The following is a 13,895-nucleotide window of genomic DNA, read 5'->3' as shown; positions in this document are numbered from 1 at the left end:
CGAGTATAATGTGTACGATGACACCCTCTCAGCTTATATGGCCTTGGTCCAAACATTGGCATCGCAAATCCCGAACATCAAGTTCCGGCACTTATGCAGAAGGGACCTCAGGCACGCGGATGCCCTAGCATATATATCATCCATGCTGAGGGATAAAAACGTCGAAGCTATTAAAATATCAAGGGTATACGAGCCTTCGATTGCATCTCAATTCTCCTTCGCTACCAATCAAGATACAGTGGAAGAAAATATCGAAGACCAGGTAGGAGAAGACATCCATAACGATTTTGACGAAGAAGATATCCTGTCAAGAGCAAATCAAGATGAAGACTTCAGCAACGAAGATGATTGGAGAGTGATGATCCATGCCTTTCTCGAAAAAGGAAGCTTACCTGCGGATCAGTAACAAGCTAGGAAGATACTCTCCAAAGTAGGAAGATATGATCTTCGGGATGGGGTCCTGTACAAGAAATCCTTCCTCGGACCATTACTACGTTTCTTGTCCCGGAAAGAGGGGCATCGAGTTCTAAACGATATCCATTATGGTGACGCGGGGAATCATAGCGGCATGAGATCACTAGCTGACAAAGCAAAAACGCAAGGATATTACTGGCCGACAATGATACAGGATGCCGCGAGGATGTCCCGACGGTGTGAAGAATGTCAGCGCTTCGCCAAAAAGATCCACGCGCCAGCAACAATGTTAAACTCCGTCGATAGCCCGTGGCCATTTGCAAAATGGGGCGTAGACATCGTCGGGCCTTTCATCGAAGGATCAGGGAAAAGAAGATTTTTGATAGTAGCCACGGACTACTTCAGTAAATGGGTGGAGGCTAAGGCCTTGGACAGGATCAGAGACGTGGATGTGTTTACTTTCATATTCCAAAACATCATTTGCAGATTCGGTATACCCGCTGAAATTGTGTCTGATAATGGTAAGCAACTACAGGGGAAAAATATAGACATGCTCTTCGATACTTTCAAGATAAGAAAGAACAAGTCCACCCCCATATACCCTCAAAGCAACGGACAAGCGGAAGCTACCAACAAGACCCTCGCCCTTATACTCAAAAAACAATTAGACGAGCATAAAGGGAGATGGTGTGAACAGCTGCACAATGTGTTATTGGCATACAGGACAACGCGAAGATCCGCCACCGGGGAATCCCCGTTTCTTCTAACTTATGGAGCTGAAGCAGTCATCCCTACGGAAATCCTCATGCCAACCACGAAGACCGAAGCTTGGGAGAAAAACCTCACGACAGATATGATGTTAGAAAGATTGGACGACTTGGAAGGAAGAAGGGAAGCAACATTACAAAAGATGGAAAATTATCAACGAAGACTAGCAAGGGAGTACAACAAAAAGGTAAAGCTTCGGAATTTTGTAGAAGGGCAATATGTGTTGAGAACAATCCCACGGTATCAGCAAGAAAAGAGATGGGGAAAATTAGCACCTACGTGGGGAGGACCTTTTATAATACACGATGTTGCGGGTAGCGGTTCCTACTACCTTCGTAATCTAAAAGGCGAGGTCCTCTGGCATCCTTGGAATGCTAAGTGACTCAAACCATACTTCCCATAGGAGCAACGCAGACTTGCATCTGCTTGGAGTGTACCAGAAGAAGAAGGGAGCCTGACCGCTCCACATGTTTCTATCTCTGGAAGAGGAATTGCAGGCATCAACCTATCAATCAAAAAAGCTTTCAAATTATCAAGTCAACGAAATCTATCGACAATATTGGGGAAAGTAGTTAATCTACAATCTCTCAGGGCTCCCCCATCAGTGTCCATAAGTGTAAGACCAGGGGGAATGCACCCATCAGAAAGAGATACCCAACCAATCTTAAGGCAACGGGTCGACGGAATGGGTGTGTAAATATTTTAACCCCTTATCCTAGAACGTTTCCTCGGCCCCCACCGTCTGGGAATCCTCTGGCCCAGGATTCTCCAGCGGGGTGACAGGTCTCAAGACGATCACGAAGGTACCTCCCTTCAGTATCGCACCCAAACACTTAAAAAACTTTGATTTTTTCACAATGCTTAAAATAAAAACAAACCAACATTGCAGGTATATCAAGAAAAGGATCCATTTCATAAAGGATTAACTTACAAAGGATGATTACAAGAAGTGAAAGGCCAATTCAAGGAAGAATACACATCAAAAAATATTCCTTTTACATGATACTAGCAAAAAATATTCTTGTTACATAATTACAAAAAAGTGAAGGATAATAATGATGCGGTCTCTACCTAGATAATGCCGCCCCATCAGCAGGATTGTTCCGAAGACTTGAAGGGACGCTCCCACCAGATGAGGGTCCCGAGGAGGCAGGCATGGCAGCAGGAACTGGACGACGCGGATAGTTTTTCACAAGACCATGCTCGTTCTTTAGGCCAAGTTCTATCTTCTCCAGCATCTTGTTCGTTTCCTCAACCAACTGACACCGAGCCTTGTGCTTAATAACTGCCGTCCGCTGTTGGGCCTGGGATAACAACGAAGATAGACGATTTACTTCTCTAGAAGCAGCACCAACGGCCTCCTCGCGTGTTGCCGCCAAACTCTTAAAATGGTTGGTCTGTTCTTCCTGCTGCGTTAAGGAAAATCGAGCCTTTTCCAATTTTTCATTCGCAACGCGGAGTTGTCCCTCGAGCTCTGAAAAAGACAACACCAGGGAGTTAGCACAAAAAAGACACAATCACACTCGATGAAATAGGTTTATACCTTCACACAATCCGAAGCCTCTTCATACTCATTAACAACCGCATCTCGCGCTTCATCAAGATGTTCATATTCCGCGGATAATTTCTTATAGTCTAGTTGAAGGTTGGTGAGAGTAAATTGACATGCATCTAATTCTACCTGCTTCATCGAATCCATGTGATGAAGGTGGTCGACTTCTTTATTTATCTCTGATACCCCTTTGCTAAGTCGGTACATACACACTTCAAGATTTCTCTCAGACTCAGCCTGACGAGCTACTTCAGCGCGGGACGCGGCAAGGGCATTGCTGAGACCACAGACTTCGGCACGGGCATCGTCTCTTTCTCTGGAAAGACATAGCATACTGTCCTTAACTCCTGGAAGAGGAATGGACCGAGCCTTCTGTAATTCTTCTTCCAGAAGCTGAATCCTAGACTCCAATAAGGAAGTACGCTCACGGGATTCCCGCAGACCATCACGTGTCCACAGCAGCGTACCATTAAATAAAGCACGGTCATGGTTATACAGATTTTGCATGTCGACCATCTGAACATGCCTTGCGCGCCATACCTCAGCCCGAGCATCCCATTTCTTGGCTTCACTCTTAATTTTCTCAACAAGATCTTTAATACGAGATCTTTGTCGTGCTCTTTCGTTTCGAATCCATATCAGCTCGGGGACGCCACCCACTGGAGATAGGGTGGGGAGACTCAGACAGAACAACTAAGAAATAGAGGAATGACGACACACTGCGAGGGAAAAAGAGAAAAAAGAACCAAACCTGTGAAAGCTGAAACTTGGCCGCGAGTTTGCTCTAACTCAGCGCGAACAACAACAAGCTCTGAATGAAGACCGGCCTCCGCTTCACCCAGTTTTTCTTTCTCCTTGAGGCTTTTCTTCAGCTCTTCTATTTCCACCTCAGCCGCAGATAATTCCTTTTCTCTGTGACGAAGCTTAGCCTCGAGCTTCAGATATTTCGCTTTGAAGAACTGATACAACACGTGGTTACAATGCTCACTCCTCATCATCTACACATCAAGACGAAAAACATTATTTCACCGAAGAATTGGATCGTCACGTAGAAGTATGTACGAAAATTTACCTCCAAGACACGCTGCTGAGGAAAGCCATATTGATACCCGTCGGCTATGGCCATCATATCTGCAACGGAAGTAGGAGGCTCCGACACAAGGGTAGCTTCGGGAACACTCAAATTTCTTCCCCAGGCCTCAGACACCCGCGCCTTGGAAGACATTTCCATCATACGACGGGTATACGCATCAGAATCCTTTTCACCAGCAACAACAGGGGCGGGATGCGGGACAAATAGAAGATTCTTTTCCTGGAGCCAATCCATTATGGCGTCCTCACCCTCAGATGTCGGCGAATGAGGAAGATCCGCAGCAGGCGAATCAATCACCGACTTCCCCTTTTCTGACACGGCCCCTTCAGCACAAATGTCGGCACCAACATGCGCACCATGCTCCTCCGCGCCACCATCTTGAACAGCAGCGTCTCCGTTACTAGCACCCCCGAGGACATCCCAATCATCATTGGGGGAAAGTAGAGAGAAGTCCTCAGGAAAATCGAGGGCATCATCCAAAAACTCCCCTGTGGAATACATCCGGTCAAAAGAAAACTCTTGAGAAAGGGTGGGGAGAGTATCCGCGGCATCCCCAACAGGGACAGAAATATCACCAATAACACTGTTATCGACTACCACGACGTTGTTTCTCCCTTCATCACCATTATGACCCACACAAACCTCTTCTTCGACATTGGTAGGGGAAGTACCAGTACGTTCCTCCCCATCTGTAATCTCCTCATCCTCAACAAACTCTTCGTTCACCGGACTTGTAACTTCTTCATGGGCCTCAGCCTCACCCATCCCAATGGTAGAAGACTGCTTCGGCTTAATCTTTTTCTTCTTCGACACCTGAAAACCAACACCACAAAAAGAATTATTTTTCCCGAACAGTTGAATTTCTAAAGAAGGAGAAGCGCAGCTAGAATCCGCGTACCTGAGCAGTCGAGGCACTCCTCGGTGGAAGTATAGCACCAGAACCTTCCTCCTCGTCTCCCTCAACGACGTCAAGGGCATAAGGAAAATTCATACCTGCGAAGTTTAAACGCCAGGGACAGAAATCTCCATAACGATCAGGAGGATATTCACGTGGCTTGCTACTCTCAGTAGGACGCCAACCGCGTGGACCAGGGATTCAACCTTACGCCCATGGACCAACAACTTCGATAACGGTAGCGTGCCACTCGTAGTCATGGTCGCGCTTGATCCTCTCGCGGGCCGGGAAAAGTTTCCGCTGACTAGACCCCTCCGTGCCGGGAACATACTTCAGCTTGGCATCGCTGACCTCATTTAACAGACGAATTTCGCCCCGAGGAGCAGCGAGATTCCGAAGGCTGACACTCCACGGCTTACGGTTCCTACTATTGACGTAATCACCGAAGGAGTTATTGAAATTCTCAGGAGTATACCATTCCTTCTTCGCGGGATTGGGAACGTAACAAGTCATTGTCGTCTCCCCCTTACTCCGCAGATAGCACTCCCTCAGGGCACGGAGATAATTCCCCGATAGTTGCGATACAGAACGGCTGTGAGTATTGGTGGAAGAGCCTTCACGACTAGCAAGCACATCATAGTAGAAGGAATCACCTGACTTGTACAACGGCAGCATAAGACCAGCTTCGAACGCTCCAACCGTAGTCAACAAATGAAATTCATCGAACTCATACTTTGAGATAAGCTCATAAGTAATATCATCCTCAGGGGCATAGAAACGAACCTCGAAGGCTTGAAGCTCATGCTTTTCCTTGAAAATTTCGAGTTCAATATGCTTGAACGTTACTTTTTTCTTGCTGACCGAAACGCTGCGTATCAATGGGGCAGCCTCATCCTCCTCGGCGGGACCGGATGAACCAATGAACGCCTCGGAAGCCTTTCTCTTCAAAGAAGGATTTTTTGAAGATTCAGCCCTCAGAACACCACCTTTCGTATTCTTCCCTTTAAAAGAAGTTGTAGGAGGGGGCGGCAGATGATGCTCGGGCACTACAGAACGTAGAGGAGGAACATCAAAAGCGACAGCACGAGTCGGTGCCTGCGTACTCCTAACATCATCACGAGGACGAGACACCGCGCGATCGAAGACTTTTCGAGCCCCATAAGGATTTGTCGAAGGAATTCTTCCCTAGAAGATGAGGCCTTCTCCCCAGAAGAAACTCGACTTCTACGAACATCATCTTGAGACTCTCTACGCGGAGGAGATCTTGATAGACCAGAACCAGGAGTCTGATAAGGAAGCCGCGGACGGTCAGACATGGCTGCGAAAAGATTAATCATAAACAAGTCAAAAACAAACTCAAGGACATTACCAACGATCAAAAAACCACATAAATAGCAATCCACACACGATAACGCAGAAACCCTAAAATTAACATACATGCTCGAAATTCCATAAAATCCCTACCCTGAAAAGCTCAATCAATACAAGAAAACAATGGCCTCCTTGATTTAAGACGAAGAACAGGGGAAAACTAGCATGCAAGCATTAAAAGAAGTTCTTCATTACAAACAAGGAACAACAGTAGCAGAAAATTTACAAATCAACATAGCGTAAAACCGTGGAAACAAAGAAAAGAAAAACTTACCAGCAAAAACAGCAGCAGAAAGAACAAATCAGAAATAAAGAGGAGGCAAGCGTGATTAATGCTAAGGTGGAGAGAAGTTTTCTTTGTTTTTACCTATATCCCGTGCGCAAACGCCCCGCATGGAGTTGTTAGATGAGGCTGTGATAAACCCGAAGGTTTTGAGCCAAGGAATCAACACTAAGATATCATCATCACAAATCACTCTAGATTACGATGATTGGTTGTGAGCATTCGGATGCCTTCGTGATTTGAGTGTTCACATCGATATCAAAAATGTTAAGATGCGAAATATTTTTGTTTGCCAACGTGCAACACACGTGCACTCTGCTTGTTTAAATTGAAAAGAAGAAAAGAAGAGAACACAGATATGTTCTTACAACCAGAGTCATACACTCAAATCACGTATGAGTGACTAACTCCCAATTATGAAGAAATTGTCCACCGTCAAATTACTAGCACCTAAACTTACTTTCTCCCTCGGGAAAAAAAGAAAGAAAAACCATTCCAAAGCTTACTTTCTCTCTCACTCTCCGAGCGGGGGTATCCCACCACCATCGTCTAGTGGTGTCACCAGAGAATTTTTTGAAGAAAAGCTATAGGCCACTCAATTCATTCATCAATACTTTAGAAGAAAAAGACAGCTTGCATCTTTAACTTACATCTTATTAAGGATCAGTCGCTTCTTCTTGACATTTTTAGTCGTGTCTTAATCTTAATCGTAATCTAATATCTGGATTGTATTTGAAATGTACCTATTTTATGCTTTAATAATTAACTCGTCGCTCCTTTTTTTCTTCAACAAAACCATCAAAAACAACCCTTTTCTACTCAGATCTATTCTATTTTTGGACTAGATCTGAGCAGATTTCTTCATTTTTCCTTGCTTTCTAGATTAGTTAATAGATTAGTTTGGTTTTTATTATGTTTTTTACTTATCTACACCATTTTGGTGGTTTTATCTACTCTTTTGAGGTTTATCTTCGCTTTAATGGCGATTCTTGGTTATTGGATTGGGTTTTAAGATCAACAGTGATACTACCCATGCTCTCCAACGACGAAATCTTCATCTTGGTTGTCTCCGGCGACGGAATCTTCATCGAAATCTTCATCATCAACTTATCCGGCGACGGAATCTCCATAGGTGATCTTTTTGACGAAGGAAGCTCCATCACTAGTTATAAGAGATTTGAGCAAATCACTCCTACTTTGGGAGCATTTCTTTCTAAAGAAGAAAAACAAACTAAATGGTTGAAATTTAATTCCGAGAAAAACCATCTTTCTTCCGATTTAATCGGATCTTATTCATACTTGTATTTGTCTTACTCCGGTAATCCTTCTCTTTTTCTTATCGGATTTCTCGGTATTGTACTCTTACGGTATGTTCTTGTTACTTTGTATTCTCTTATTTTCGATCTTAAACTCATTTTAACCTTGAAATTCTCTATACAAAAATAGAGTTTTTTCGAGCGACGTGGTTAACCGGAGCTTTTGGTTGATTCTGGCCCCACCATTTTTATTTTTATGGTAATTGTAGAAAAATTCTAGAAAAGAAAATCCAAGAAGATATATTTTTCCCCACAAAATATTTTATATACAATCACATTATACAAAAATTATTTCCAAAAATATATTGAAAAATTAATCATAATATATTTTATTTTAATCTAATCTAACATAGAATTTCACAAACAAATTAAAATAAAATCACATAAAAATATGCACTATTAATCATGATTTCATCACAAATTAAATCAATCATATAAAACAAAATCCAATGTCCATTGTTCAGTTACATTTATTCCAATGAAACTAATTTTAATTATAGTTCCAAACTATTAATAATTAAATAAATTCTAATTCTAATTGCAATTTACAATTACAACTCAAATGAAATTAGAAAAACGATTCAACAATGAAGCTAAATCATGCTTGAACTAAACATGAGTCAATAGCCCAAATTAAAAATAAAAATGTTTATAGTCGTGGATACATACCAATAATTCGAATTTGCCTCTCCTTTGCTAGAACATTTAATTGTTGGTCTTGTATAATATTAAAGATACAAAATAATTAATAGAAAATCGTGATGATCAATACATGATATCCAACAAAAAGTTTAGAATAGAAAAACAAAAGCTTTAGTAGAAAAATGCAATAATAATAATGATTTTAAAATTAATTTTATTCATTCCGTAAATACAAACCAAAAAAAGATTCTATTATGAGATGTAAAATATGCCAAATATCTTTTGGACACAAAAATTGCAAAAGTACATGCAAGTATCCAAAAATAATGGCTATCCGAAGTATAAACTACAATAAAAAAAATTGCACACAAGTGCGGAAATAATATCTCTTTTCTTCCGAATATCCTGATTTTATTATTATACTTTTTAATATTGCTTATTCAGAAAAACATTAAATTAAATGCATTAACAAAGATACTTTCGATTACGATTGGCAAATAAATATACTTCAATAGGTAAATTTGTGATTTTCTTTGCTTGAAGTTGCTAAAAATATTACAATAGATGGATATAATTGAGAAAAATGTAGATATTGCTTAATATTATGTTCAAAATAAAAAGGAAATTCCAGATAATCTTATATATTAATTAATATTATATCAAAAATAAAATCATTTTTTTTGGGTTTGGTGTCTCTATATAAAGCATTCAAACAAACCCAAACTCCATTTTTACCCAAAACCCTTTTGATTCTGCATTGCTTTTTAAGATTTTGTTGTTATTTCTTTTCTTTTTCCTGCGATTTAGGATTTTTTGTGACATTTTTCGTTTTGTTTTGCAGGTATCCTCGATCATGCACCTGTTGTAGTTGGTCCAAAAGAATCAACATCAAGGTATACCCCTATAAATTGTTGCAAATATTTTCGCGATATCAAACCAAACAACGTATGTTTTGGGCGTAAAATATGTTTTGCAACTCTTGCCATTGTTTATGTTAGGTTGTTACTTCTTCACCTGTTGCTAAATCATCAGAAAATTAAGGTTTTTTGATCAATTTTATTATCGATCGTGTATATATGATTGTTCTTTGTTTATTTTCCCTTTTTATGTTACTACAGGTAACTAAATAGATCTTGATTGATGTAAGAAAGATAGAAGAATCTAGCAGTGAAGAAGACTCGTCTATTATGGTTGCAAAATTTAGTTTGCCAGTTTATAGTTATATATCTAGCATATACATTATCTTCGTGCGATAATGACTGGTAATATGTACATACGTGCATATTCTTCTCATCTATTATTTTGTTATGTTTTAATGATTTTGCGGTAATAAAAATATGATGTCATTCTTTCTTTTTCGCAATTCTTGATGATATTTTCAGCGTGTGGAGGACCAAGAGTATAATTTAAGTTGGATTCCATCTGGTGCTAAGTTTTTGTATGTTAACCGGATCATCTACGGCTATGGCAGTTAGTCGGGCTGTTTTTCCTTTCCCTGGTATATGCTTAATTAGTTGTTTGTTCAATGTTTTGTATCATCGATGTTTGTTGGAAATTTAATTAATTATGAAAAAATGGAACTACAGTATTGGTTAAGTTTGCAGAGGGGCATGTATTTGGGTTCGTAGAGTGCCGCATTTGCATACTCGTGATTGACTTTTGGAGGGAGGCAGTGTGCGTAAGAATTATATATGTATTTTTTTTATTTACATATAATTAGATTGAAAAACAAAAAGACCACACATATATTTGTACCCCCCCAAAAAAAAAAAAAAACTAAAGCTAAAGCTAACTTGCAAGACAGGGTATCTCAAGAGCAACAAAAACTTGAGACGCCACGGCCAAATACAAAAAAGAAAATGCAAGTCCACAAATTAACGCTAGACATGAGAAAAAGATTCATATTAAATTTGCCTAATGTTAGTTTCCTTGTGATTTTCTGTAAGCTTATTAGAAATATCTTTCCCCTCTTTCTTTGAAGAGGGAACCATTCTAATTGCAGAGAGAGATTTTATCAGGCCTGCAACAGAAACCTTATTAGAATATTTTATAGTTTTTGACGTACTAAGTGCCATTACACTTTCAGTTGGTATTAAAAGAAAATACAAAATTTATATTGATCATTAAAAGAAAATACCTGATTTGTGGATGTCACACATGAGTCAAGAAATCTTCTTTCGAGGGTTTACAAAAGGGTTTGTTAATCATGTCCAGATAAAAATAATACATCATGAGAAGTAAAAATCACCAGAAAATAAAATTTGCAGAGAGAAAAAAAATACAAAACAGACGGCCCCACAAATTAGGAAAGCTATTTCGTCAACTTTATCAGGAAAGAGGAAATTTAGGCAAGTTTCATTTTTTGAGTAAGATAGAATCCGAAAAGTATAGCTTTTTGGATGTCTAGAAGATACTCAAAATTGGAAAAAAAATAGTCCAACCAATAGATATAACTATCCAAAAATAACTATCCAGCTTGTGGCCAGGCTACCAACCAAAAGCTCTGTATGAGTTCCTTCCTTTATTCCAATAAATAATTTATTAATGGATGAAAAAAAAATTTATGCAAATAAAATATTACATAAATTAGGTAAACACTGAATTTTATAGCCTGAACTTGCCAAATGTAATCCAAAGTACACAATATGGGAAAAAGAACAGCTAGCCAAAAATAAAAAAATCTCAAATATATTTAGATATTGATTAGTATTCTTTTCAAAACAGAATCTTTTTTATTTATGGGAAGTGTCTTTATATAAATTATTAGAGCGTAAGCCAAGCAGCATCTTCAAAGCCGCTTCTCACTTAATATAAATAAAACTAATTTATATAAAGAATCTGGTAATTTACAGGTATCCTTGAAACCTTGGCGCTGCAAATGTCATTCTAATGGGATTCCTAATATATTTTCGCGCATAATACTCTTTCTGTTTTGTGTCGGTTTTCGTTTTTTTTTTTTTGTATTTTCTTTTACGGTTTTGTCATCTGATTTTTATTTTTGAAGCAATTTTTTTTGTCATCTGATGTTTGTTACTATTTTTTTAGCAGGTATCCCTAAAAAATGTAATCGATTTCTTATTCTTTTTTTTTTTTTCTCTCCAGCTGGTGTTGCTTCTTTTTTTGCCCGTTGCTGCTATCGGGTATGTAATCTATTAGAAATATCTTGATTTCTGTTGATTTTTAAGCTTTTTGGTTTTTCTCATTCCACTGTACATTTATTTTTCTGAAATCTAATGCAAATCAATTTAAGAATTTGGCGTTGTTTTGTAGAATGAAAAAGAAGAAAACTTTGCTTCGCTGCTGGCATGGACAGAAGCGAGCAAGTAACGTGTAGTTGGTGATAGCAGTCTGTGAAGGAGAGATGGTGATAAAAATGATATTAGGTGGTAGCAGACCAACGGGCTACAAATGATGTAGGATGTCTAACAACTGGTGGTGCGTAAGAGCATGTGATTTATCAACGATCCGTAAATATTTTGACTTTTTCCGGGGCGTTTATTCGTGACTATTATGCGAGATTTGCATCGATAAAAAGTGCACTCGACAAGTTGAAAGAGTATTAGTTGTGCGGATGATCCATTGTTATATGTAAAACAAAAAGGAAAAAAGTCTTTGTGAATTTTATAATGATTACTGAATATGAGTTTTGATTAGTTTCTTCGCTGGACAAGATTAGGATTATCAATCAACTACTAAACAATAGTCCGTAGGAGTTTTTAGGGTAGAGTTGTGTAGCAGAATACGGTGCTTGCAGTGTGTGTAATTGTATAATCTGAATTTACTTTATTTCAGAAATGTGGCGGTTCTCAAATCAAGCAAGGATACAATATATATATTGGATCTATTCAGATAAAATCTGCGAGATATTCAGAGAAAATATGCAATGAAAATAACTATGCGACATACATTGACATTTCAAATACAGCTATGGAACCATCAAAATCAAAAATCACCACCATCAAAAAGAATGATGTACAAGATGGATATACCAAAACTATTGTCCATCAACATATTTGTGAAAATACCGGGTCTATAGACCGTATTATTCTTCAAGCAGTGACCTATAGGAATGAGAATCATGAATAGAAGGTTCAAGTGATTTATGTACTTAATTAGAGATTTTCTTTTGTTTTTCTTAGGAATGAGTTTTGCTTTTATTTTTATTTGGAATAGATTTTCTTAAATGGGATTTTTAGAAATCACAAACAATTCCAACTTTGTTATGGTTTCCCTTTTTGTAAATGTTATAGTGCTTATAGTTTTGCTCTTCTGCTACCATTTTCAGAACAGAGAATAAATTATTTTACTCGAAACATTATTGTGAAGTAGTTTTTCGTGTAATAGAAAATATTCTCTGTTATTTATGTACTGAATTGACCCTTAAGTTATTAGTTTTGTCCAGAATATTTACAAACTGATCGTAGGGTAATCAATCTCCCCATCATCTTTTACATGATGTGGGATAATTACCATATAATTTAGATCTTTACCGCCATAAATTTCAAGTAGTAAATCAAGTAGTAAATTAATATCAATAGCTATATTCTAGATTAGGGTAAAATAAACCACATGTAAAATGAAATCTTTCTTACCCTAAATAAACCACGTCTGTTTAGAAACTCTAAATAAACAGGAAAGATATTTTTTTCGTGTAACGAAGATATCTTTAGAATTTAACCAAAATTTAGATAAAATATGGAAACAAAATATGGAGAAAAAAAACATTAAACCCGAATTATCCTCTGTATATAAAAACCACGTGTAACCGATCTTTAGCCCAACAAAAAAATAATACGATAAAGATAAAAGAGCTTCGTAATATATATACAAGTACGAGTATCACTACTTACACGCGGTAATCAAAGAGAACAACAAAAAATGACAGAAAACAACAAATTCACAAAAAGAAGAATATAGAAGACTCGCGGAACAGTATGAAAAGGCAAAGTATACTTATCTCTACCTTGAAGAGCTTCACATCGACAGAAAAAGAAGAAGAGACATACAAAGCCAACAAAGAAACCATAGGCAAAAGGGGTGTGAATCTTCAATTTGATACGAATGCTATGCTTTTATTCAATTAACCAAAAGAAGTTTAATCCCGACTAAATAGTTTACATTTACCTTGGTTGCTATTTTCAATGAATTATTTGTTATTTGCAGAGCTAAAAATAAAATAATTTTTTTTTTACTATCAAGAATTTTGAATTGTGCTTTAAAGTTTGTTTTTCTTTAACAATAGATTATAATAAAGATAACTTTGATAAGAACTTATGTAATTTTATTTTATTTTATTTTCTTGCACAATTTGGTTTTGTAATATATTCTCTATATAAAAAACCATTAAATATTCCATAAACAATAAACAGACCCGTGCATCGCACGGGTGAGAAATTAGTCCCATTAATGAAAAAGTTCCTTGTTTATAAAAATAAGAAAAACGAAAGAAAAATTAACTCCTCATTTTGAAAAAGTCATTTGCTAATTTTTAATTTACATATAAAAAATTGTACGATTTTTGATTTTTTTTTTTTTTTGTAAAGGGAAGAAAGTCTGAGACC

This window comes from Papaver somniferum, unplaced genomic scaffold (genome assembly GCF_003573695.1).
Source record: "Papaver somniferum cultivar HN1 unplaced genomic scaffold, ASM357369v1 unplaced-scaffold_32, whole genome shotgun sequence".
Taxonomy (NCBI): domain Eukaryota; kingdom Viridiplantae; phylum Streptophyta; class Magnoliopsida; order Ranunculales; family Papaveraceae; genus Papaver; species Papaver somniferum.
Note: the sequence above shows the minus strand (reverse complement) of the source record.